Source organism: Mustela erminea, chromosome 11 (assembly GCF_009829155.1).
Source record: "Mustela erminea isolate mMusErm1 chromosome 11, mMusErm1.Pri, whole genome shotgun sequence".
NCBI lineage: Eukaryota > Metazoa > Chordata > Mammalia > Carnivora > Mustelidae > Mustela > Mustela erminea.
The window spans coordinates 78,143,038-78,168,804 of NC_045624.1; positions in this window are offsets into that span (position 1 = coordinate 78,143,038).

Sequence of the window (25,767 nt, forward strand, 5' to 3'; positions counted from 1 at the left end):
TGCAGGCCTCCCCAGGACAGGTAAAGGAAATGATTCTATTTACATGATAATCAACTATGCTCAAGATCAACATTTGTATATTTAAAAAAAAGATAAGGTAGAGTAAATTGTATAAAAATTGCTAGCATGGTGGACATGGGGAGTTAGGAGAAGGGAGTTGGGGGAAATTGGAAGGGGAGGTGAACCATGAGAGACTATGGACTCTGAAAAACAACCTGAGGGGTTTTAAGTGGTGGGGGGGTGGGAGGTTGGGGGAACCAGGTGGTGGGTATTGGAGAGGGCACGGATTGCATGGAGCACTGGGTATGGTACAAAAACAATGAATACTGTTATGCTGAAAATAAATAAAAAATTAATTTTAAAAAATTGCTAGAGAAGTTGCAACTTGATTGACAATTTTAAATATATATGGTCTGTGTGTCCTCAATAATAAATATTCCCAAGACACCGTAAACTTTGAACAGCCATTAAACTGCCCAAGGCTAAATTAGAATTTAACAGTAAATCTCCAAAGAAAGATTCTGGGGAATTATTTCTTTTTCTGGCTGAGTTATCTATCATTGACTATCCAAACTACAGTAACAACAAACTGACAAAGCCCTTATATTCTGTACATTTACCACTGTTTGATGAATTTCTGATACACACAAAAATGGGAGGAAATTTTGATAGAATAATTTCGAAAGTTGCAATTCTTAAGCATCTAATCCCTTTCTAATTCTAAAATTAATAGGGAATATATCATCACACATATAAGTTATTTTTATAGTTACGAAGAAAACTGAAATACATATTGCCATTTTTTTCAGAGCTTGCTAATATTCTTAAGCATATTATATCTGTGTTCAGTAATTATTCATTTATTAAGAAGAAAGTGCAGATAAATTTAAAAAGGGAAAAAATCAAAGAATAATTCAGTTTGCATTTCCTTGGGCCACTTTTTATTGTGTGGCCTTATTCCTGTTTAATGTTAATAACAGATGTGGCTTTCACCTCTCCCATCATAGCAGGAATTTCCTTTCATGTGTCATGTTGTTTTCAAGTTTTCATCACCCTTATCTTCTTCAGTATTCCCCGCAGATGGGTAGGACTCAAATCCTTGAGAAGCATCCAATCCGATTGTTTAGATATACGCAAATTTTTAACATTTTAATTTCAAAGTGAATTATGTTGCCAGATTTGCTGTATGCCTGCTGGGTGAGTTAGGGTGTGTCACAAAACTTCTTTATGTTTCAGGATCTAGTGCTATAAAGTAGTCATTGGTATCGATTTGTTCTTGGGAAATGTGATACATCTGTGTAAAATAGTATTCAATTGATTTGTTACATGAAAAGGTATATTGCTACATTAAAAAAAAATACTTCCTCTAGGAAACGTTGCCTTCCATGGCTGTGAAATATTTTCTTAGCACTGCCTTAAATACCCCTTTCAAATATGTGTATTCTCATTTTTATTACTTGAAGTGAATGTTTTGTAAATATTATGGTGAACATTAAAATATATGCTATTCTGTTTACTAAGAAGAAATCAAGAAAATAAACAAAAGAAATCAAGACATGATTCTAATTCTCAAGATAATCATAACAGAGGAGATAAAATTAAATGTGGATATGAAAAAAATGTGCAGAATATTTTTTATTGGATTAATTGTAGTACAATGTATAGTCTGGCTCGCTAAATGTATTTAAGGTGGTTAATACAAGTATATAGTGCTACTTGATGATATAGGTAAAGGGGGTTTAACTGTGGGGAAATAAGGGAGCAGAATAATACACCAAAGCCAAGAATAGAGAGGTATATATGATAAATCATACGTTTGTCATCAAGCTTCCCAGGAGCCAAAACCAGGAAGTGAATATGATTGGCAATAAAGAAAATTTGAAGAACAGTAAAGTAGTGATATAATGCTAATATAAAAGAAACGTGTTAAAAATTTTATCGCACTCACTACAAGAGGAAACAGTATATTAAGGTCAGTTCAAAGAGCCAAGGGCTTTTGAGAAGTGTGTGTGTATATAGTATTAAGTGTGTGTGTGTGTGTGTGTGTGTGTGTGTGTGTTAAAATAAGTTTTAAAAATTCAGATAATTATGTAAATAATTAAATATCATAAGACTTCTGGGTTAGAAGCAAAACTGGTTGATATCTTCTAGGGCAAGGCATTAAAATTTGGACTTGCCTGTGCTATCATACAGAAAAAATTTCTGACTCTACTGGACAAAAATCTGCAAATTTTATTAAATGTGCTATCTTTAATACATTTTATTTTTTTAAAGATTTTATTTTTTTATTTGACAGAGAGACCATGAGCAGGGGGGAGGAGCAAGGTAAGAGGGAAAGGTAGGGTCCCTACTGAGCCCGATGCAAGACTTGATCCTAGGACCCTGGGATTATGACCTGAGCCAAAGTCAGACACTTAACTGACTGAGCCACCCAGGCATTCTCTTTAATACAATTTAAACAAATATTTTAACTAAATATATTCTCTTAGAAAATTCTTTGGTGATTTTAATACCGTGTAGCATTGAAAAGATATATATGGCTCATGGTTTGGTCTTATTTCAGCTTTGCTAATTTTTTTATACTGTTAATTAACATTATGAAAAGATTATATTTATTTGGTCCTCTGTATTTAGCATTTTGTTCATTTATTTACATGTTTTAATTCACTTTTTAAAATTCTTTTATAATGTAGATCCTGTTATTATTCATATCTTATTTTATTTTTATAGCTCTATTTTATTTTATAGCTCTATTGAGGTATAACTAACAAATAACAATTGTATATATTTAAGGTGTACATGTACATTTAAGGTGATATATGTATACACTGTAAAATGATTACCTCAGTCAAGTTAATTACATATCCATCACCTCCCATAGTTATTTTTTATTTTTTGTGGTGAGTACACATAAGATTTACTGTCTTAGCACATTGCAAGCGTATCACCCAGTATTATTAACTATAGTCATCCTTCTCTGTACATCAGATCCCCAGAAGTTACTTACTCTATAACTGGAAGTTGGTACCTTTTGACCAGTCTTTCCCCATTTTCTCCATCCCCTGTTCCTGGTAACTACTGTTCTATTATCTGGTTCTGAATTCAACTTTTTAGATTCCACACGTAATTGAGATCATATAGTATATATTCTCTCTCTAGCTTAGCATAGTATACTCAGATTCCTCCATGTTGTTGCACATGGTAGAATTTCTTTCTTTTCTGTGGTTAAATAATATTCCTCTGAGTGTGTGTGCATGTGTGTGCGTATCACACATTTTTTGTCCATTCACCCATCTACAGACATAGATTGTTTCTTTATCTTGACTGTTGTGACTAATGCTGCAGTGAACATGGGAACAGAGATAACTCTTCAAGATCCTGATTTCATTTCCTTTGGTTATACCCAGTAGAAGGATTGTTGGATTGTGTTGCTGGCTCTATTTTTAATTTTTTGAGGAAACCCCATACTGTTTTTCATAATGGCTGTAACAGTTTACATTACTTGTAGAAGTACTTATACACAACAGTGTACAAGAGTTCTCTTTACTCCACATTCGTATCAATACGTACTTTTTGTCTCTTTGATATTAACTATACCAATAGTTGTGACATGGTATGTCAGGTTTTGATTTGTATTTCTGTGATAATTAGTGATCTTGAGTACCTTTTAGGGTAATTGTTGACCATTTGTATGTTTTCTTTTGAAAAATGTCTATTTGAATCTTTTACCCTTTTTTTTTTTTTAAGATTTTATTTGTTTATTTGAGAGAGAGAATGAGGGAGAGAGAGCACAAGCCGGGGAAGGGGCAGAGCAGAAAGGAGGAGCATAGACCTCCCTGAGCAGAGAGCCTATTGTGGGACTTGATCCCCGGATACTGGCATGACCCAAGCTGAAGGCAGACAGTTAACCTCCCTCATGAGCCACCCAGGTAACCCTTTTGCCCATTTTTAAACAGTGCTACTCATTTTTGTTGTTTTTATTTTTATTTTATTTAGTTTTTTGTTACTGTGGTGTATAAGTTCCTTATATATTATGAATATTAACCACTTATCAGATAAATGGTTTGCAGATATCTTCTCCCATTCAGTAGTTTGCTTATTGATCTCTTTTTACTGTAGCCTTTGCTGTGTGGACACATTTCAGTTTGATGTAGTCCCACATATTTATTTTTTATTTTGTTTCCTGTACTTTTAGTGTCATATCCAACAATGTCAAGCAGTTTTTTCTTTATTTGTTTTGGTTTTATGATTTCAGGTCTTACATTTAAGTTTTTAATGCATTTTAATGCATTTGTTGGGTTTTGGGGTTTTGTTTTGTTTTGTATATGTCACAAGATAATGGTCCAGTTTTATGGCTGTGTTAATTTCTAGTTTTCCAAACACCACTTACTTAAGAGACAGTGCTTTCCTCCATAGTGTACCCTTGGCACCCTTGTTGTAGATTAGTTGACTGCAATCTATATATCTATATATCTATATCTGTATCTGTATCTGTGATTTTATTTCCTGGCTCTCCACCATTCTCTTCCATGGATTTATGTGTTTGTTTTTAGGTCAGTACCATATTGTTTCATTACTCTATCTTATACTGTAGTTCGAAATAATGAACTGTGATGCCTCTGCTTTGTTCTTCCTTCTCAGGACTGTTTTGGCTAATAATGTCTCTTCTTGTTGCATACACATTTTAGCATTTTTTTTTTCCATTTCACTGAAAAATGCCATTGGAATTTTGGTAGGAATTGCATTGAATTTGTTGATTGTTTTGGATAGTATGGACACTTTAACAATATTTATTCATCCAACCTGAGAACATGGATATCTTTCCATCTTCTGTGTGTCTTCTTCAATTTCTGTCATCATTATAATATGGCTTTCAGTACATGAATCTTTGACTAGCTTGCTTGAATTTATTCCTAACTACTTTATTGTTTTTATCCCATTGGAAGTGGAATTGTTTTCTGATTTCTTTGTCAGATATTTTATTGTTAATATATAGAAACACAACTGGTTTTTGTACATTGATTTCGTGTCCTACAATTTTATTGAATTTGTTTATTAGTTCTAATATTTTTTTTTTTTTTTTTGCTGGAGCTTTTAGAAGTTTTTACATATAGTGTCATGTCATTTGCAAATAGTTAAAGTTTTACTTATTCTTTTCTGATTTGGCTGCTTTTTATATCTTTTTCTTACCTAATTGCTCTTGGTTATGACTTATAATAATACAATGTTGGAAAGTGATGTAGTGAGCACACTTGTCTAGTTCCTGGTCTTAGAGAAAAAGCTTTCAACTTTTCACCATTGAGTGTTATGTTATCTGTTAGCTTATGTAACCTTTATTATGTTGAGGTATATTCCTTTTATACCGAATTTGCTGAGAGTTTTTATCATGAAAGGAAGTTGAATTTTGTCAAATGCTTTTTTCTGCTATACTGAAATGATCATATGATTTGTATACTTCATTTTGTTAATGTGCTGTATCACACTGATTGATATGTAGATATTGAACCATTCTTATATTCCTGGAATAAATTCTACTTGGTCATAGTGACGATTTTTTTAATATGCTGTGGAATTAAGTTTCTAATGTTTTGTTGAGGACGTTTCATCCAATCCATGCATAAGGGTATTGGCCTGAAATTTCCTTTTCCCATTACTGTCATTACCTGGCATTGTAAATGTGTAAATGTGTTACAAATGCTAGCTTTGTAAAATGTGTTCAGAAGCTTTCCCTTCTCTCCTATCTTTTGGAAGAGTTTGAAAAGAATTGGCATTATTTTTTTTTCTTCATATTTGATGAAAACACACCCATGAAACCATCCTATCGTGGTCTTTTCTTTGTTGGGAGGCTATGGATTACTGATTAAACCTCTTTACTTATAGGGCTGTTTAGATTTTCTGTTTCTTTATGATTTAGTATTGATAGGTTCTATGTTTTGGGGAATTTATTCTGGAACATTTTCACAGCTTTATCAATATATCAACAAACATAAAACGTGTCACATACATAAAATGTCTAATGTTAACAATTTAAATTTTTTCCTTTTTCTTTTTTTTTAAAGATTTTATTTATTTATTTGACATAGGCATTGAGAGAGAGCTCAAGCAGGGGGAAAGCTAGGCAGAGGGAGAGGGAGAAACAGGCTTCCCGATGAACAGGGAGCCTGATTTTTGGGATCATGACCTGAGCTGAAGGGAGACATTTAACTGACTGAGCCACCCAGATGCCCCAGAAATTCAACTTCTAAGATAAACTAATTTCAGCATGTACCATCAGATAATAAAAACAGAAACAATAAAATCAGAAGAGCAAAGTTTATCTGCTCCATTGGACTGTTTGATATAAACCATGTTGAAACTGGTTACTTGTATTTAAATATTTCCTTTTGTGGGGCGCCTGGGTGGCTCAGTGGGTTAAAGCCTCTGCCTTCGGCTCAGGTCATGATCCCAGGGTCCTGGGATTGAGCCCCACATCGGGCTTGCTGCTTGCAGGGAGCCTGCTTCCTCCTCTCTCTCTGCCTGCCTCACTGCCTACTTGTGATCTCTGTCTGTCAAATAAATAAATAAAATCTTTAAAAAAATAAAAAAATAAAAAAATTTCCTTTTGGACAGTATACATTTATATTGCTCAAATAGACCAATAGACTATAAAGACATTTATTTACAAAACAGGGACAATGATATTTACTACACTGGGTTTGTTAAGGATTGAATGAAATTCATTAAGTAACAATAAAATAAAGGCAACAATTGGTATGTACTGAATTAAGGTATTTTCCTAACCCTTGCTAACTACTCAGCTAGATTCCATTGAGCATGCCTCATCAGAGGTTGCTTCAGAAGCCAAATATCTTTTCCAGTTTTGTGTCTTGTTGTTCTGAGTTCTTGTCGAGTCTCTGCCCCATTGGCTTATCTTGCCATATGGCTGGCTCCTTAGCACTTGATAATGCATGTGCTTTGATTTCTGGCATGTTTCCTTAATCCTCACTGCTCCGATTTCATCTAGAATCAAGTTTCTTAAAACATCGTTTTACATATGAGGTGATAGTAAAACCTCAGTGAGTTAATCAGGAGTATATTTTTAAAAACATCAATGTATTGAGTAGGTGGCTAAAAAATACATGAGAAAAGATTGAGATGCATATATAGCACTCATTGTTTCAAGAATCAGAGTGTTGTAATATGAAGCTATGAATACATTATAGGTAAAGTTGCAGGACAGGCACTTTAAAGGACAAAGATATCTGGGTAGTTGAACAGGAATCAATTATGTAAAATAAAGGCCACCTATAGTGACATAGTATATAAATAACGTGGTACGTGTCATGATGTCGTAGGGTTTCAGGGAGGAAAGACTAACCCAAAGTAGAACAAGATGAAGAGGTTTTTGGATAAATATTCGTTTTGAAGAGTAAAAGTAAAATATTGGCTATGTAGTAAAGGTGAAATATTTGGTATTCCAGAGCTGAAGCATGTTGAACAAGAAAAGTAAGATTAGAATAAATGTGGTCAGTTCATGAGCAGTGTTTGATAATTTTATTTTACTCATTCTTTTTATTTCTTTCATTCTTTTATTCATTCAGTCAAATATTTATTGAGTGACTACCACACAAGACACTGTTCTAAGTACTACTTACTCATCAGGAAAAACAAACCCTGTTTTAGTGTAAATGAGGATTAAAAAGATAATGGCAACTAGTGAGAAATGTTGCTACATTTACACCATTAGGGATTTAAAGCCAAGAAAGTAAGCCTGGCCTTTTTCTGGTTCCTTCACTTATGCTGTTCCCTCTACTTAAAATGGTGGCCTTTTTTAATCATCACTGCTTACCTTGCTACTCATTTTTAAAATCCCACTCAGGGAAACCTTTTCTAATTCCCTAGATTTAGTGAGATTTTCTTGCTGTCACAACACTGTGTGATTATCTTTCTTAATACTTAATATTTGCTATTTTACATAGTGTTATGTGAACTTTATATATATATATATATATATATATATATATATCTCCCTTCCTGTGAGTTTCAGGAGGGTAATGACAATCTTTGCCTCCTGATTCCTAGTGCAAGAGAACTTTCAGTTAACTTGTATAAGTTTTTAGATGCTCACACCTTAAATAATCAGCAGAGAAGAGCTATTATGGACTCTTCAATTGAAAGTATTCAGTCTTTGAAATCCAGGCAAATAATATTTTAGCCAAAATTAATTATAGTTACATTAGTAAAATGTAACCAGTAAATGCAAGTAGTAAAATGTAATTGTTAAAATGTATTTTTCCCCAGAATTTAAATAAATAGCAAATATAGCAGAAGTAGTAAGCATCTCAATTTTAAAAAGTAAGGAAATGATTCAAGTTCAAAAATACCTTAAGCCACCTTTAAAGTCTTAACTGGGTTCCTGAGCATATGGTTTAGGTGTGCTTAGGAATGTAGGCAATGCTAGAAACCAGCATGAATTCACTAGGAATAAGTCATACCAAACAAGCCTCATTTCCTTTTTTTGACTGTGTTGTTAGGGTCTTAGATCAAATGATTGCTGAAGACATAGGCCATAGTAGTTGTCAAAAATCTCTCATGATATGCCAATGGATAAAGGAGACAAATGTGTCTGGATTATAGAAGACTCAAGTGGTTGAATAACCTGAGAATGTATATGAGTAGATTCCAAACTGGATGAAGTTTTGTTGTTGTTGTTTTAAATATTATTTATTTATTTTAGAAAGAAAGAGCATGAATGGGGGAGGGAATGAGGGAGAGCGAAGTAAAGCAGCAGACTCCCCATTGAGTGTGGAGCCTAATGTGAGGCTCCATCTCAGGACCCTGAGTTCATGACCTGAGCCAAAATTTAGGTTTGGATGTTCAACTAACTGAGCCACCCAGGTACCCTTGGATGAAGTTTTTAAATGAAATTAGTGTTCAGTTTTCTATGGCTCAACATTTTTATCATAAGAGAAGGAAAGAAAAGAAGGCAATTTAATTGCATTTGCAAATGAAAAACAGTGATAATGATAGTTTATATAGTGTGTAACAAAATCAAGATGCACCAAATGTACATTCAGTAACAGGAAATGCAAAGATCCATATTTAAGACGAATTACAAATATATTCTATTTTATAACAATATAGGTTAAATATTTTGATTTGAGATTACTTCACATATAAAAGACTTGTTGATTTTAATTTGCCATAGGTTCATGGTGCACCTGCAGGAAAACCAAGTGGCAAAAAATCAGCAAAGGGTGTGATTAAAAGTCTGGGTCTCAGAATAAACTGAGTTAAGCCTTAATTAGACTTCTCCTCTCAGCCATGATGGAGTAACAAGGACCTCATGTAATCTTTTGTTATAAATAACTAGAACATGTGACAAAATATATGCAATAACTCTTTTAAGACTTTGTATAAGAAGAAGCACAAATCTGATCTCTGTAAGAAAGGAAACAAAGTAGGTGAGTTGTATAACCTCCCTAGCTTTCTTCGTAGAACCAGTTTCTGAATATTAGGTGCACAGGAGGGAGTTTAAACAGCCCAGCAGTATCACTGAATTGAGGAGGTAAAGAGTAGTTGAGAGCATCTGTTATGGCTGTAAATTGCAAGGTAGATTTTCAGAAAGAAGGAATATATGCAGGGGAAAAAAAGGGGTTTTAAAATCTGCTATTGGACCACTTACGCTTTGGCTGACTTTTTTTTTTTTTTTTAGTATTTTGTTTATTTGACAGAGACAACAAGAAAGAGAAAGGGAACACAAGCAGAGGGAGCAGGAGAGGGAGAAGCAGGCTTCCTGCTGAGCAAGGAGCCTGATGTGGGGCTTGATCCCAGGACCAGGATCATGACTGAGCCAAAGGCAGATGCTTAACGACTGAGCCACCCAGGTGCCCCAATAGTATGTTTGTTTGTGAAAAAATAATTCCAAAATAAATTATATATATATATATATATATATATATATATATATAGTTTAAGGTTAATATCATATTAGGTGCTTTAAAAGAAAAGTATCAATGGTCCTGAAGACATAGGACTGGAAACTCTCTAAAATGAAGCCCAGAGAATAAAAAAGACACCCTAATGGCAAATGGGATAATATTAAGCTACCTAACAAATATATAATTGCAGTACACAAAGTTAAGAAATAAGCACAGAATAAAATATTTGTAGAAATAGGGTTTTTTTTTAAATTGATGACAATTATAAATTTAAAATTCAAGAATCACAATAAATTCCAAAGAGTTATAAACACACACAGCGGCACCTGGGTGGCACAGTCAGTTGAGTGGTCAACTCTTGGTTTTGGATCAGGTCATGATCTTCGGGTCCTTAGGATGGAGCACTGTGCCGGGCTATGCTCAGCATAGACTTGGCTTGGAATTCTCTGTCCCTGTCTCTCTGTCCCTCCCCTATGCTCTCTTTCTCTTTCAAATAAGTAAATAAATCATAAAAAAAAAAAAAAATACATGCAAACGCACAAACACAACAAGCTGCATCATAATCAAATTGCTGAAAACCAGTATAGGGAAGAAAAGCAGCATAAGAAAAAGCACACTTTTTGAACAATAGAATAAAGACAAGAATTTTAGCTGACTTCTGTAAGATATTATGCAAGCCGTGAAGGCAATGCATTATTAAAGGCCTAAAAGATAAATTAAAAAGATCATTGTGATATTCTGTATCCAGAGAAGTTATTTAAAAATGAAACCATATAAAACCATTTTTTTTAAAGATTTTATTTATTTACTTGACAGAGAGAAATCACAAGTAGACGGAGAGGCAGGCAGAGAGAGAGAGAGGGAAGCAGGCTCCCCGCTGAGCAGAGAACCCGATACGGAACTCGATCCCAGGACCCTGAGATCATGACCTGAGCTGAAGGCAGCGGCTTAACCCGTAAACAAACAAATGCCGAATGAATTACTTTTCTGAGAAGATCTATAGTACATGAGATGTTAAAGAAGTTTTAGGCAGAAAGAAAGAGATATCAGATGGGAATTTGGGCTTATAGAATGCAATGAGAACATCAGAAATGGCAAGTATATGGATAAACAAATGACTTGTTTTTTTCTATTTTCATTTTATGGAGAGTTAGTATTATCATAAAAGCAAAAATTTTAAACTATTAAAAGAATTATAATAAGTGTAGAAATAAAATATATAACAATAATAACACAGGGAATGGGAGCAGGGAAATGGGAACAATGTTTAAGAAGTCTTATATTTTAATTGAAGTGATAAATTATTTCTGAAAGGTAAATAGCGATAAAGGTGGATATTTCAAAACTCAAGCAAATATATAAAATAATTAGGAGATACAACGTAATACTTGAAAATACTCAATCCAAGCAAATTCAAGGAAATAGAAACAGATGAATAAAGAACAGATTCTATAAATAGAAAACAAATAAAAAGATGGTAGAATTAAATCTCAGTGTACCAATAATTACCTTCTATATAAATGGTCTGAGAAAATTCAACACACACAAACATGCTGTCTATAAGAAATTCACTTTAAATACACACCCACCAAATATTAAAAGAAAAAGATGGAAAAGGTGGTATGTAAAAAACACACACAAAAACAATCAACAACCAACCAAAAAACAACGCAAAACCTTGGACTGGCTAAACTAATATCAGAAAAAGAAGATTTAAGAAAAGAGATATTATCAATGATACTGAGGGATAATTAAAAATGGTAAAGGATTAAGTCATGAGGAAAATATAGTAATCCAATAACAAAATGAATACATGAAATAAAAACTGATAGAATTGAAAGGAGAATAACATAATTTACTAATATTTGGGGACTTCTACACTTTTTTCTGAATAATGAGTAGAACAGTAAGACAGGAAACCAGGAAGGATACAGAATACAAGAATTACATGGTCAGCTAAGATGATTTTCCTGATATTTACAGATCTGCTCCCAAGAACAGAAGAATAGACACAATTTGAAAATGTACATGTAACATTAATCCAGGTAGATTATCTTATGGGCCAGAAAAAACAAATTTGATAAGATTGGAATCATAGAGTTATATTCTCTGACAACAAAAAATTTAACTATAATTCGATATTGGAAAGATACATCAAAAATTTCCTAAAAAGAATTAAACACACACACACACACACACACACACACACACACACATTTCTAGTTGACCTAATGTTCACTAGAAATTTTTTTTATATAAAAATATTATCATTTATATTGTGGTGGTTTATTTTATGTGTCAACCTAGCTCTGCCAGGGTGTCAGATATTTGTTCAAGCTTTATTCTAGATATTTATGAGATGGTATTGTTTTGATGGGAATAAAATTTAGGTGGATAGATTTTGAGTAAATCAGATTGCCCTCCATTATGTGGGTGGGACTATTCAATTAATTGAAGGCGTAATATTAGAAGACTGATTACCCTTTTGAAAAAGGAACTCTGCCAGGAGACCGCCTCAGGACTCACACTGCAGAACTGGCTCTTTACTGGGTCTCCATCCTGCAGGCCTACACTTGAAGGTTTGGACTTGCCCAGTCTCCACAATTGCATGACCCAGTGAATCTCTTAAATCTCTCTCATATGTGATATCTCTATGTGTACGTTCATGTGCATGTGTGTGCGTGTATACATCCTATTGGTGTTGTGTCCTTGGAGAGCCCTGACTTAGCATATTAAAATTCATGAGGTATAGGCAAGGTTGTGCTAGAAAGAAATTTGCAGTATTAAATTCTTATAAAGAACAGTGTAAAACTAAAAAAACAAACAAACAAAAAAACCCCACAAAGCTTCTAGTTTAAAAAGATAAAACAAAAGGCAAATGAAGCCATAAATAAATAGAAGAAAGGAAATAATAAATATTAAGAGCAGAAAATAAAATAGAAAAGTGATAAACAACAGAAGAAAAAAGTCACAAGATAGATATTTAAAAAAATGAATAAAACATAAAAACTCCTTTTTTAAAAAAAGATTCATTTATTTATTTATTTATTTGGCAGACAAAGATCACAAGAAGTCAGAGAGGAAGACAGAGGTGGGGGGGAAGCAGGTTCCCTGCTAAGCAGAGATTCCTGATGCGGGGCTCCATTCCAGGACCCTGAGATCATAATCTGAGCTGAAGGCAGAGGCTTAACCCACTGAGCCACCCAGGTGCCCCCAAATTTAAAAACTTCTAACAAAACTAATCAGAAGAATTCAAGAGAAAAAAATGCAAATTACTGATATTAGGAACCAAAAGTGGGACATTATTAGAGATCTTGTAGTCATTAAAAGGATAAAAAGAAACAATACGAATATAGTTATTCCAGTATATTCAATTTAAGTGAAATGGAGAAATTCACTGAAAGAACAAAATAAAACAAAGCTGGCTAAAGAGGAAATAAAAATCTGAATAACTCTATAACTATTGCAGAATTGATGAACTGATTAAAATCGTTCACATGAAGAAAATTCCAGGGCCGAATGTCTTTTTTTTTTTTTTTAAGATTTTATTTATTTATTTGACATAGAGAGATCACAGTAGGCAGAGAGGCAGGCAGAGAGAGAGAGGAGGAAGCAGGCTCCCTGCCGAGCAGAGAGCCCGATGCGGGACTCGATCCCAGGACCCTGAGATCATGACCCGAGCCGAAGGCAGCGGCCCAACCCACTGAGCCACCCAGGCGCCCCCGAATGTCTTTACTAGTAAATTATATTATACATTTAAGAAAGAAATAATAACAATTCTTTACACATGTCTTCCAAAAATATAGAATTAGGAAATCTTCTCAACTCATATTATAAAGCCAAAATTACTCTAGTAAAATAAAGATATAACTAGAAAATCAAACTACTGTTAAATGTCTTTTGTAAATATTAGAACTAAAATCTTTACCAAAATATAAGCAAATAGTATCTAACAATATATAAAAAGGATAATTCCATCCAGATTTTATCTCAACAATGCAAGCTTGATTTAATATTCCAAAATCAATCAGTATAATTCACCATATCAACAGAATTAGAAAGAAAAATAATGCAATTATTTTATTAGCTGCAGAAAATAATTTGATAAGTGTCACTCAGCAGAAACTCAGCAAAAAAAAAAAAGAATCAAAGAGAATGTCTCCAACCTCATAAAGGCCATTCTCAAAAAAAAAAAAAAAAAGCTAAACATCATGTTTAGTAGTAAAAGACTGAATGCTTAAGAATTAGTATAGGGAACAAGGCAAGTTTGGTCACTGTCAATATTTCTATTTACCATTGTTCTAGAGCTTGTAGCCCACTGTCAGAAGGCAATGAAAATAAACACAATGCATATAAAATACAAACAAAAAAGGAACATTATATTTACAGAAAAAATAATCAGGTCTACAGAAAAACCTAAGGATTAGTAAAAAAAACGAATCAAACCAAACTCAGAAAAACCTAACTGCTATATCAAAAACAAGTTTAGCCATATCACAATATATAATATGAATATACAAAAATATATAATTACCTTTATGCTATGTGAACAGTTGGCAATTGTAATTAAGAAAACAATATCATTTACTATAGTATCATAAAACAGGAAATATTTAGGCATACATTTTACAAAATATGTGCAAGATCCATTTAGTGAGAACCAAAACGTATTGTTCAGGGAAATTAAAGATTTTTAAGTGAGAAGACTTAATAGTGAAGGTGTTTTAATTCTTTCCAGAATTGTTCTGTATATTAAATTTAGTATCAAATAAAATTTCAGTAGGCTTTTTTTTTTTAATTTTGTTTTTTTAGAGGTACCATGAATTGACAAATGGGTAGAATATACATGCAGATACATATATATGTATATATATAATATATAATATATAAATAATATATATAATATTTTATGTGAATGTATATAGATATATAATGGAATTACATCCCAAGACATACAGAACCTTTGCAATTCAAAGATGATAAACTACCCAATTAAAATTTTGGCAAAAAAAATTTTTTTAAACACACCCTTCTCTAATGAAGACATACCATACAATTGATCTATAGGTATATGAAAAGATGTTCAACGTAATTGGTCATTAGGAAAATAAGAATTAAAACTTTTTTTTCTATAAGTACTTCTGTGTCCTATACGGTTAAAAATATAATTATCATATGGCCAAGCAGTTTTACTTCTGAGCATTTATTTGAGAAAAAAAAATATGTAGATTTATATTTTCCACATAAAGGCTTGACACAGATATTCATAGAAGCTTTATTCAGAATAGCTAAAACCCGGTAACAACCCAAAGTTTCATCAACAGATGAAGAACTGTACATATTTTAGTGTATAGATACAACAGAGGACTACTTACCAATTAAAATAAATTATGCTGATTTGTACAAGAGTTGATATAAACAATATAAATAGCATATACTGATAAACCCAAGAGCATGGATGAATATTAAAAATAGGGTGAGGTATAGAAGGCTGTTAAAAGATTTCCACAATGCGGGATTCTGTTTATTAAGCCATATATTAAACCGTAAAATACAAAATTATAATGATAAAAAGTAGGTCAAAGGCTTTTGGGGTTTGGGAAGGGATGACAGTTGATTGAAAAGGTGTACTAGAGGGAGTGCTTGGATGGCTCAGTTGGTCAAGTTTTGGACTCCTGATCTCAACTCAGGTCATCATCTCAGGGTTGCAGGATGGAGCTTCACATCAGGCTTCCCACTCAGCAGGGAGTCTGCTTGTCTCCCTCTCCCTTTGCCCCTCTCCCTGCTAGCTCTGTCCCTCTCAAATAAATAAATAGTCTTTGAAAGAAAGAAAGAAAAGAGTACAAGATGATTCCTTGGAATGATGGAAATGCTTTATATCAATTTAATTCATGATGGTGGTTACAAACGCATATACATTTGTCAAAACACATCAAGAAGTACTTTTTAATGAGCATCTTTATTTGTATACCAATTGTACCTCAAAAAACGTTTTTCTAAATCAGAAACAAAGACATTTTTATAACGACCTCATCGAGAACTCTGGAATCCTACAGATCAGAGTTTGAATCTCAGCTCTGCCATCAACTTCACACAAGTGTTATTCTCTCTGGACTTCATTTCTCCTCATATTTAAGGCAGATATGATCATGAACCTTAACTTTTAGAATAAGGAGAGGGAAAAATGAAGCCCTGCATGTAAAATACATAGCATAATGACCAGTATGTATGGTATATAGTTCAATATATGCTAGCTCATATATTGAACTATATTTGGAGGGAATTAGACTCATCCCTAAACTACCTTCCAACAAAGTTACAGTAAGTTGAGCATCTCAAGTTCATGGTTGAATAAAATTTGACTGTACTCTAGAGTTTATTTGTATGCATTCTGAGTCACTTAATATTATTCAAGGGAGTATCTCAGATATCCTAGGGAGACCCTCTTAGCAGATTCATAGAGCTGCAAATTACTTTTGTGCACAAACAAGAGCATGACTGTGATGAGAGAGGAAAAGCTTGCCCAGTCACAGCAGAGTTAGCCACAGAGGTTAATAACACTCTCTGCTAAGAAGCTGTAGTTGTAGGATGGAAGAAAACTATCGTTAAGTGTTAACCAAAGGGCCTGCCTTGAAAAATCAAGGCTATATAATAATATATATGTAATTATATATAATTGGATAGACTATTGTGAATTCAAAATCAATAAATGATTTGATAAATTCTTACTCAGAATAAACTAGAAATGATGCAGCCCAGTATGTGTGCCTAATGCACATACAAAGAAATTTGTACAATGGACTGTGATCCATTTTTCTGTTTTTCTCATGTTTAATTTATCCTCAGTCATTTAAAAAAATACTAATTTTACCCATGTGGAGGAAAAAATTAGATAGGTAGTTCTGCTATGACACTGTTTGAATTGACGTTTAAGTTTGGCCTACCCTTTGTTTATGTATATTTGCTTCCAACATTTATTGGATTTTATGGTTGAGAAGCGAGCTTTCTTCTCTCAATATTTTTGTGCTACTTTTAGGTTATTGATTACTGAATAAATGCTGAATCTAATTTTATCATTATTTAAGGTGATGATCATGTAAAAATTAAAGATTATACTTCTAGAAACAGAAATAAATGGGGGCACCTGGGTGGCTCAGTCTATAAAGTGTCTGCCTTCGGCTCGGTTCATAATCTCAGGGTCCTGGGATGGAGCCTCACGTTGGGCTCGCTGTTCAGTGGGGAGTCTGCTTCTCCCTTTCCCTCTGTCCCACTCCCAGCTTCTGCTCTCTCTCTCTCTGTCTCAAATAAATAAATAAAATCTTAAAAATATATATATAAATAAATTAGATTATATTTTGATGTGATTATTTATTAAAGGTACTTAAAATTCTCAAAGGAAAACCGGAAGAATGTTTTTTCTTTAATAGAAGGAAAATACTTATAATTCTGAGGAGTTTTTGACTTCTTATATTAAGTTCCTGAACTTCTGAAAGGTAGGATAGATATTTCTGGATTTTCCATTATATGAAATGATTGAATTCTGTTTATTCAATGAGATTAAAAGATTTTTGGTTCTCTATGTTACAGTGAATGTATCTAATGTTTTCATAAAATACAGGTTTGTAAAAAGATGTGAATATATTGTGCTGTTGATTATTTTTTAACTCAATACATGAGAGGTTGATCAATAAGTAATAATCTGCTGCTGATAAAAACACAGTAAAAAAAGTGTCATGACTTAATACAGGGTATATAGCAAATAAACTTAAGTGTGTCATCTCTTTGCTTGCTTTAAAATGACATACATGTATTATTTGTTTTCCATAAGCATCATTTTATTTTAGTTTTCTATTTTTTTCATAAACATCATTTAATTTTTTTTTTAGTAATATGCTTCTACCTGAATGTAAAACAGGAATAAAATATTTTTGTTTCTTTTATAATTCTAAAACAATAATATTTAATATATTATTTACAAAATAGAATACCTCTTTTTTTTTTTAAATTTTTTATTTGTTATAAACATATATTTTTATCCCCAGGGGTACAGGTCTGTGAATCACCAGGTTTAAACACTTCACAGCACTCACCAAAGCACGTACCCTCCCCAATGTCCATAATCCCATCCCCTTCTCCCAAACCCCCTCCCCCCAGCAACCCTCAGTTTGTTTTGTGAGATTAAGAGTCACTTATGGTTTGTCTCCCTCCCAATCCCATTGTCCACAATAGCCAAATTATGGAAAGAACCTAGATGTCCATCAAGAGATGAATGGATCAAGAAGATGTGGTATATATACACAATGGAATACTATGCAGCCATCAAAAGAAATGAAATCTTGCCATTTGCAACAACATGGATGGAACTAGAGCGTATCATGCTTAGCGAAATAAGTCAAGCAGAGAAAGACAACTATCATATGATCTCCCTGATATGAGGAAGTGGTGATGCAACATGGGGGCTTAAGTGGGTAGGAGAAGAATCAATAGAATACCTCTTTAAAAGCCATCGAGTTATATGCATGAAAATACATTATTAACATGTAAAAAGTTGTTAGAAAATAAAGAATTGTCATAACAAAAATGAGTGTCAAAGATCAAGGAAACCGGGGAAAGTAAAGACATGCTAGAATGAATGTCTGATACCTGAGAGTAATTAGACTTTATTTTATGACCTCCTTTAGATTTAATATGGGATATTTGGTTCACTTGTTTTCTTGAGACCTTGACATCACTTATATAATTCATTATACAATACATAGGTCTTTCTCTAAGCTATATAGATCTATGTCTTTTGCACTGAATACATAATTTTGTGCTCTTATCCCTGGCAAAAAAGATCACTGCTCTTTTTCTTCTGACCTAGAATTTCTATAGTGTTGTTTTTCCTTAGATTCAAATATAATAAAGTGTTCAAAGTGAGACTAAAAATTTATTTACATAAGAGTTTGAACATTTAAAAGATTTATGTAGCTGAGTCTAAAGTTGATAACCATTTATTCATTATCAAATACCTAGGAAGTCACAAGTGTGCAACAGATACTGTGTTGGGCAGTGAGAATACCATGTTGAGGAACCAAAGAATCACTTATACAAAACATCTTCTTTAGCAATCTATCAGGAATTTTTTTTTTAAAGATTCCATTTATTTATTTGACAGAGAGAGATCACAAGTAGATGGAGAGAGAGGCAGGCAGAGAAAGAGAGAGAGAGGGAAGCAGGCTCCCCGCTGAGCAGAGAGCCTGATGCGGGACTCGATCCCAGGACCCTGAGATCATGATCTGAGCCGAAGGCAGCAGCTTAACCCACTGAGCCACCCAGGCGCCCCCAACTATCAGGAATTTTAATACATGTCTGTTAAAGGGATTTTTTTTCCTGCAAAAATCTACATAACAAGCTATGAGTCATAATTTTACAACACTTTGATTTGGATCAAATAGTTGATGGAAATGTTAAGATGTTGTGACCACAAATAAAGAAAAATAATTTTACAAAAATCTGATTAACATTATTCCAATTCCATAGTAATAAATGATTCTGAGAATAGTGTAAGATTTTGCAGTGATAATGCATAAAAACCTTAATTTTTATTCCATATCAAGTCATCATTATAGCTGTCCTTTCAGAAAATTTTTTTATAAAAATATACCATGACAACTTAAAATATCAGTTAGCATTGAGTTTTTAATTACATATTTTCAGGAAAGTTGGTGCTTTATATAGAATACTGCATATTATTTTCCTCTCTCTTACAATGATTTTTTTTTTTTCCCTGAGAAATCTTGGATGCTTTCATCACAACTTTTGGTCTTGCAACCCTTTTCAGACATATAAAATAAGAGAACACACTTGGGGAAAAAAGGAATTTCTCAAAACTCCCTAATGTTTCACATATTGGGTTACAGTGTGTGTATATGCGCTCTTTAACTTCCTTTTCTGGGAAACAAGGTATGAAGTAAGTAGGACAATTTTCCTCTGAATTTATGTTACAAGAATCTAATCATCATGGTAAATTGTTAATGACTAATAGCCCTCTAACCTGCTTTATGTCTATACAGACGCAGGATCAGTTTAAGTTCACTGAAAATTTCATGGCTTTAGCATTTAATATTAAAGTTGGCAGTGAAAAAGGAATATTTTGAGTGCCACTTCTGTTTTGAAGAAAACACACATCATAAGAAATCTCTTGTCTTTAATTTCTAATTCATTCCGCATCACCAGAACATATCCATTTTTAATGTTTCTCAAATATTTTCAGCTGGGAGAAGAAACAGTGGGGTTAAAATTTAATGTAAAGATCCTTTCTGGTGAAATAGTGTGCTTGAAGGAAATCACTAGAGATTAGCTGGATGAGTCTGACTCATGACAAGGGGCGATCTTGACAGGAAAACGATGACCTACCCTCCCAAAACATCTTTAATAAGAAAAATGTGTGCTTAATATCTAGGGAGAGAATAGAGCACTAGAACAGAAGTTATAAATTTAAGGGAATCTGCTAACTCTTTTTCTCCCTGGGACAAACTTAAGACATCTTAACCACCATAAGTTCTGGAACACCCTAAAGTACAGACACACAGACTTATCTGTAGCAGGAGCTCTAAATACAGAATTGCATTTTACAATGATTATAACGATGGATTTAAGTGTAAATTCATATTCCTTGAAATCTATAAAATTCTTCTTCTGACATTTCTGTTTGTTATCTGGATTTAATGGGTCTGACCTATGCAGAAAAGGACTTCAGGGGATTGAATATCTGTTTAGGGAGAGCAGCCTGGCTTAGTAAACTAAGAATTGGAAATTGTGACTACCAGTTTCATAGTGATTTGATTTATAGCAGAGTTCCCTGCAAGAAAGAGTATATAAATTTTTTATTAATTCTTGGAAGACATGTTAGTATAGTACAGAGTTTCCCACAAAGCTGATTGCCCTGTGGAATGTAAGAAATTCTGTAATTTTATAATTTTTTTGCCGGCAAGTTTAAATAATTATTTGAGTGCTCAATTAATACAAACTTTTATATCTTTGTGAGTCAGCATTTTCTTTGTTGAAGAAAGACATGTCATTTGTTTAATCTGATATCTGCTTTGCTGGCCAAACACTGTGGCTATTTATTTGCTTATTTATTTAAAAGCCGTTATTCAGACAGATTCCTTTGTGAGTACTCTTTATTTTTGCTTGAGTACTGAATTCCATTACAGATAATCTGTCTAAATAAACACTATTGCAGTGAGTTGAATGTGATCCAGTTTGCATGTCGAGTGCAAAGATGAAGTTGCTTTGAATCAGAAGACTTTTACAAGTTGCAAATGTTCTTCTGACTTCTTTCTGACTCGTGAAAGCTTTTATAAATCTACCCAAATGTTTCTTACCCAAAGGGACAATCAGTAATTATAGAAAGGTGATAGAAGGCAACTGGTTGAACTCTGTTGTCTTAAGAGAGATCTATAAAGTAATTTCTTAGTCTTTCTGTAAAGGTCTCTTTGATTATCATCCACTTCCTTAATAACCAACACCTATTATTTAACACATACACACACTTGTACATAGGAGGCAGATGATTATATAGCATTAATTTTTGCATCAAAACATTTCCTTAGATTGCAACTTCTGAAAGATCTTAAAATCACTAACATTCCAGGCAATTTTCATTGAATTATAAACTTTGGCAAATCTACTTGTTTATCAGTTGCACAGAGAATTTCTAAAAATAATAAAAATTACTTAACAGGAAATTTTCTGGCAATTATGCAAAGAATAAAGCTTTTTTGGTTTCTTATTAAAATTTTGAAGACTATATTATAAATCTCAAGAGACTGAATGTAATAAATGCAGTAGTTGTTCTAATTGCTAGTTACCTCTACCAGAGCAATAAAACAACAGCCACAAATACAATGAGTGGGATTGTTAATTATGGAACTAATCTCACAAGTACAGTTCCATAATCTAGAAAAATATATAATATGAAGTGATTAAATTAAAAGATGGAAGGTATTGAATAACCACATAGTTTAATAAACCAGACATTCATAGACAACACTCTCTCCTAAAAAATAAAAATAAATATATGGAAATGTTGTATTATATATGTAGTCCTCCATGCCACAGAGTGGAAACTTAGTAGCACAGAGAGTTGAGCTTGAAAAAATATGTATGTATATCTTAGTCTAGATGTAGAAACTTAGAAACACCTAATCAAGAATAAAGTTTGCTGTTGTCTCTCTGTGGCGTTTATGCTGTTGACCCATGACCATGAGGACATGCTCTAAACTGTTTTCTTTTGTTTTAATACAAGTGATGAATCCCTTTGCAAAGAAATATATTTTCCTGGCCAGAATAAGGTGTCTGTGGACCAGAAATAACTGCCCTGTTTTCAACTGAGTTAACAATAACAGAAACAAAACATGTAAAATTTTGTCAGTTACTAAATTTCTTACTTAAAAGTTAAACCTTCACTAGCATTGATGGATGGGGATGGGAAACTTGTTGCAATCAAAATTTCAATTTAGATGTCTTAGCCAACAACAATGTTATTAGTACTTATTCCTGAGATTTTCAGCCTTTTTCTGTAACAAGCTGTGATGTTTCCAGTAATGCCAAATATCAAGAAATTTTCAAAACCAGTAATATTTAACTGTGTGGAATAAAATTTCACATAGCTTTATTAGTATTAGGTAGAGAAATTAAGAATAAAACCATGAAAAACATGGAACCAGGGAGTCGTGGTAGAAAACTTGTCTCCAGGAAATATAGTATTAATTATGTTTCCACAATACAAGAGATTAAAATCTATTTTAATAGTAAATGAAACACACATGAAAATACTAAGATGGCACGTGTCTTGGTATATGTCTCTAGAGATAGGGTAGAAATGGTAAAGAATGAACAAATTGAAGCATTATTTTAAATGAGGGACTCATTCAGTCGTCCCTTTGCTTCGTTCTTCACTGTCTTCATCAACGCATCATCTGTACATTCATTACTTCATTAAACATTTGCTGAGTCTTGGATTTATGCCATGCCTCAGTGTGGTTATGCAGGATACCTCAATGTCAAGACACAATCTCTGACCATAAGAAGTACATAGTTAAGTGGTGCCTGGGTGGCTCAGTCATTCAGCATCTATCTTTGGCTCAGGTCATGATCCTAGGGTCCTGGGATGGAGCCCCACATTGGACTCCCTGCTCAGTGGGAAACCTGCTTCTCCCTCTCCCAACCCCCTGCTTGTGTTTCCTCCCCCACTGTGTCTCTCTCTTTCAAATAAATAAAATATATTTTTTAAAAAGTACATAGTCAAAAAAGAGAACTAAACAAGCAAACCCTAAAGTTGCAGTAGAGAATGAACAATACAACCATAGAATCATATAGAGAAATAGAAGAAACCAAGGGATTGGTAATTCTATTGGATGGGTCAGGAAAGGATATATATGGTTCCACATTGCTAAAACAAACCTGTATGTTGAGGAATCTGAAGGCTTAAAAACTTTAAGAAATATTGATTAATAAAAGAAAGAATTCTTAAAATTGTATTATTGGAGTTAAAGAGGACGTTCACAGAAAAAAAGAGGCGTGTACTAGTTTTAAAAATATAAATATCCATGAAAATGCTAGAATGAATCACAAAAGGTGGCGGACAAAGAAGCTCACAAAAGGATGGTGGATAAAGAAGCTTGATAGTCTATCAGTTCTGTATTTTTATATTAAAAAAAAAACTATGCAACCTTTAGTGATTTAAAATAACTGTAGACTTAATTATTGTTGATGATGGTGCAGATTGGAAGTCCAGGCATTTTTTCTGCTGATGTCATCTAGGATCACTCACACAGCTGTGATTATCGGAAAGCTTGAATGGGTTGGAGGGTTGAACATGATCTCAGTGCTAGCAGGTGGTTGGCTGTCAGATCGGTTGCCTCAGTTTTCATACATATGGACCGTTATCCTTTCGTAGTCTGAGCTTTTATCACAGCATAAGTGTTTCAGGGTTATCACCCTCGACCCGCAAGGACGACAAGATGCCCCAGTTCAGATGCATCTTCTCTCTCTTTATTTCCACAAGTCTACACACTTATATACGCTTACATGACCAATCAGCGAGCAGGGTACAGGAGGGAGCAAATCAGGCTGCGCACCTAAACGAACAACTTTTGCTAGCAACCAATGCTGTTTACCTCCTCTTTGGGCATTCCGCTTAGTCTCATGAGGCAACTTTTCTTGGCAACTTGCCAGGCGCCATCTTTTAATGGCAGAGGTCACCCTGGCCAGGGGCCTGCCTCCGACAAGGGTTCCAAAGGATCAAGAGTGAAATCTGTAATGTTCCTCTTTTTTTTAAGACCTTACTCTCTTTAAGTAGTTTCTACCCCCAACGTGGGGCTCAAACTTAAATCCCAGGTCAAGAGTCACATTGCTCTGTGGACTGAGCCAGCTAGGCACCCTTGTAACACCTCTTAAATATAGGATCTGAAATTTCAACAGTATTAATTCTGCTACACCCTATGACACAAAGACAGTTTTAATTCAGGAGGGAAGAAAAGTAGACAACTGAGAAATGATTTAGGTCAACATTATATAGAAACTCTCCAGTAAGTCAGAATTTTAAGTTCGGAGTGGTAAACCAGTGGGTATAGAATTGAAAGCAAGAAAAGGACAAGTTCTAAATTCTGGGCATGGGGACACTGACCCTGGCAGCAAAGGAGCCATAATGTAGCCAGAAGGCAGCTAATGGAATGAATGAGATGGTGGATGATAAAAAAGTGGAAGATATAGTCTGTCAAGAATGAAGTTTACTATACCTGTAAGAATTGAAGAGAACTCACAAATAATTGTTTGGTGTTTGAGATTGAGTTGCCTGAGATAGAAAATTTACATTCCTTGTCTTACCAGTTTTCTGATGGCAGCAGTCTTGGACTAATAATGAGTATATTGTGAAATTTAAATTGATGGAAGAAATTTGTCTCCCTTAATATTTACTCTACCACATTATGATTGGAGTATGTCTCTTCATTATTGACAAATTGTTTAACTAGCAAATTTAGTCTAGGGTTTAGATTAGTAACATACACAACAACATTCAAAGAACAATTGATTAATTTTAAGAAACTATTTAGTACAGTAAAATATTAGCAAACCAAATCTACCAACATACAAAATTTATACATTATGACCAAGTAGGATCTATTCCAGGAATGTAAGATTGGTTTAACATGCAGGAATCAATTAAAGTAGTAAATTGTATTGGTAGACTAAAGAACAGAAATTGCATAATTATACCAATAGATGCAGAAAAAAATATTGACAAAAAATGGAGCTCATTTATAATTAAAAAAAAATCTCAATAAACACAATCTGATAAAAGTCACATATAAAAAACCTACAGTTGCAGTATCTGGGTGGCTCAGTGGGTTAGGCATCTCAGGGTCCTGGGATAGAGCCCTACATCAGGCTTCTTGCTCGGTGGGAGAGTCTGCTTTCCCTTCTCTCTCTCTGCCTGCTGCTCCTTCTGCTTGTGCTCTCTCTTTCTCTCTCAAATAAATGAAATCTTAAAAAAAAAAAAAAAGACATATGGTTAACATCATAATCATGAAAGACTGAATGCTTTCCTGGTAAGATCAGAGAAAAGGCAAAGATCCCACTTGAGCCACTTTTTTTTTTTTTTTTTTTTTTTTTTTTTTTTTTTAAGTAGGCTTCAGGCACAGTGTGGAGCCCAAGGCAGGGCCTACACTCATGACCCTGAGATTAAGAACTGAGCTGCAACAGAGTCAGACACTTAACTGACTGAGCTACCGAGTCCCCCACTTATAACACTTTTATTTGACATTGTTCTGGAGGTTCTGAAGAGTGAAATCAGGCAAGA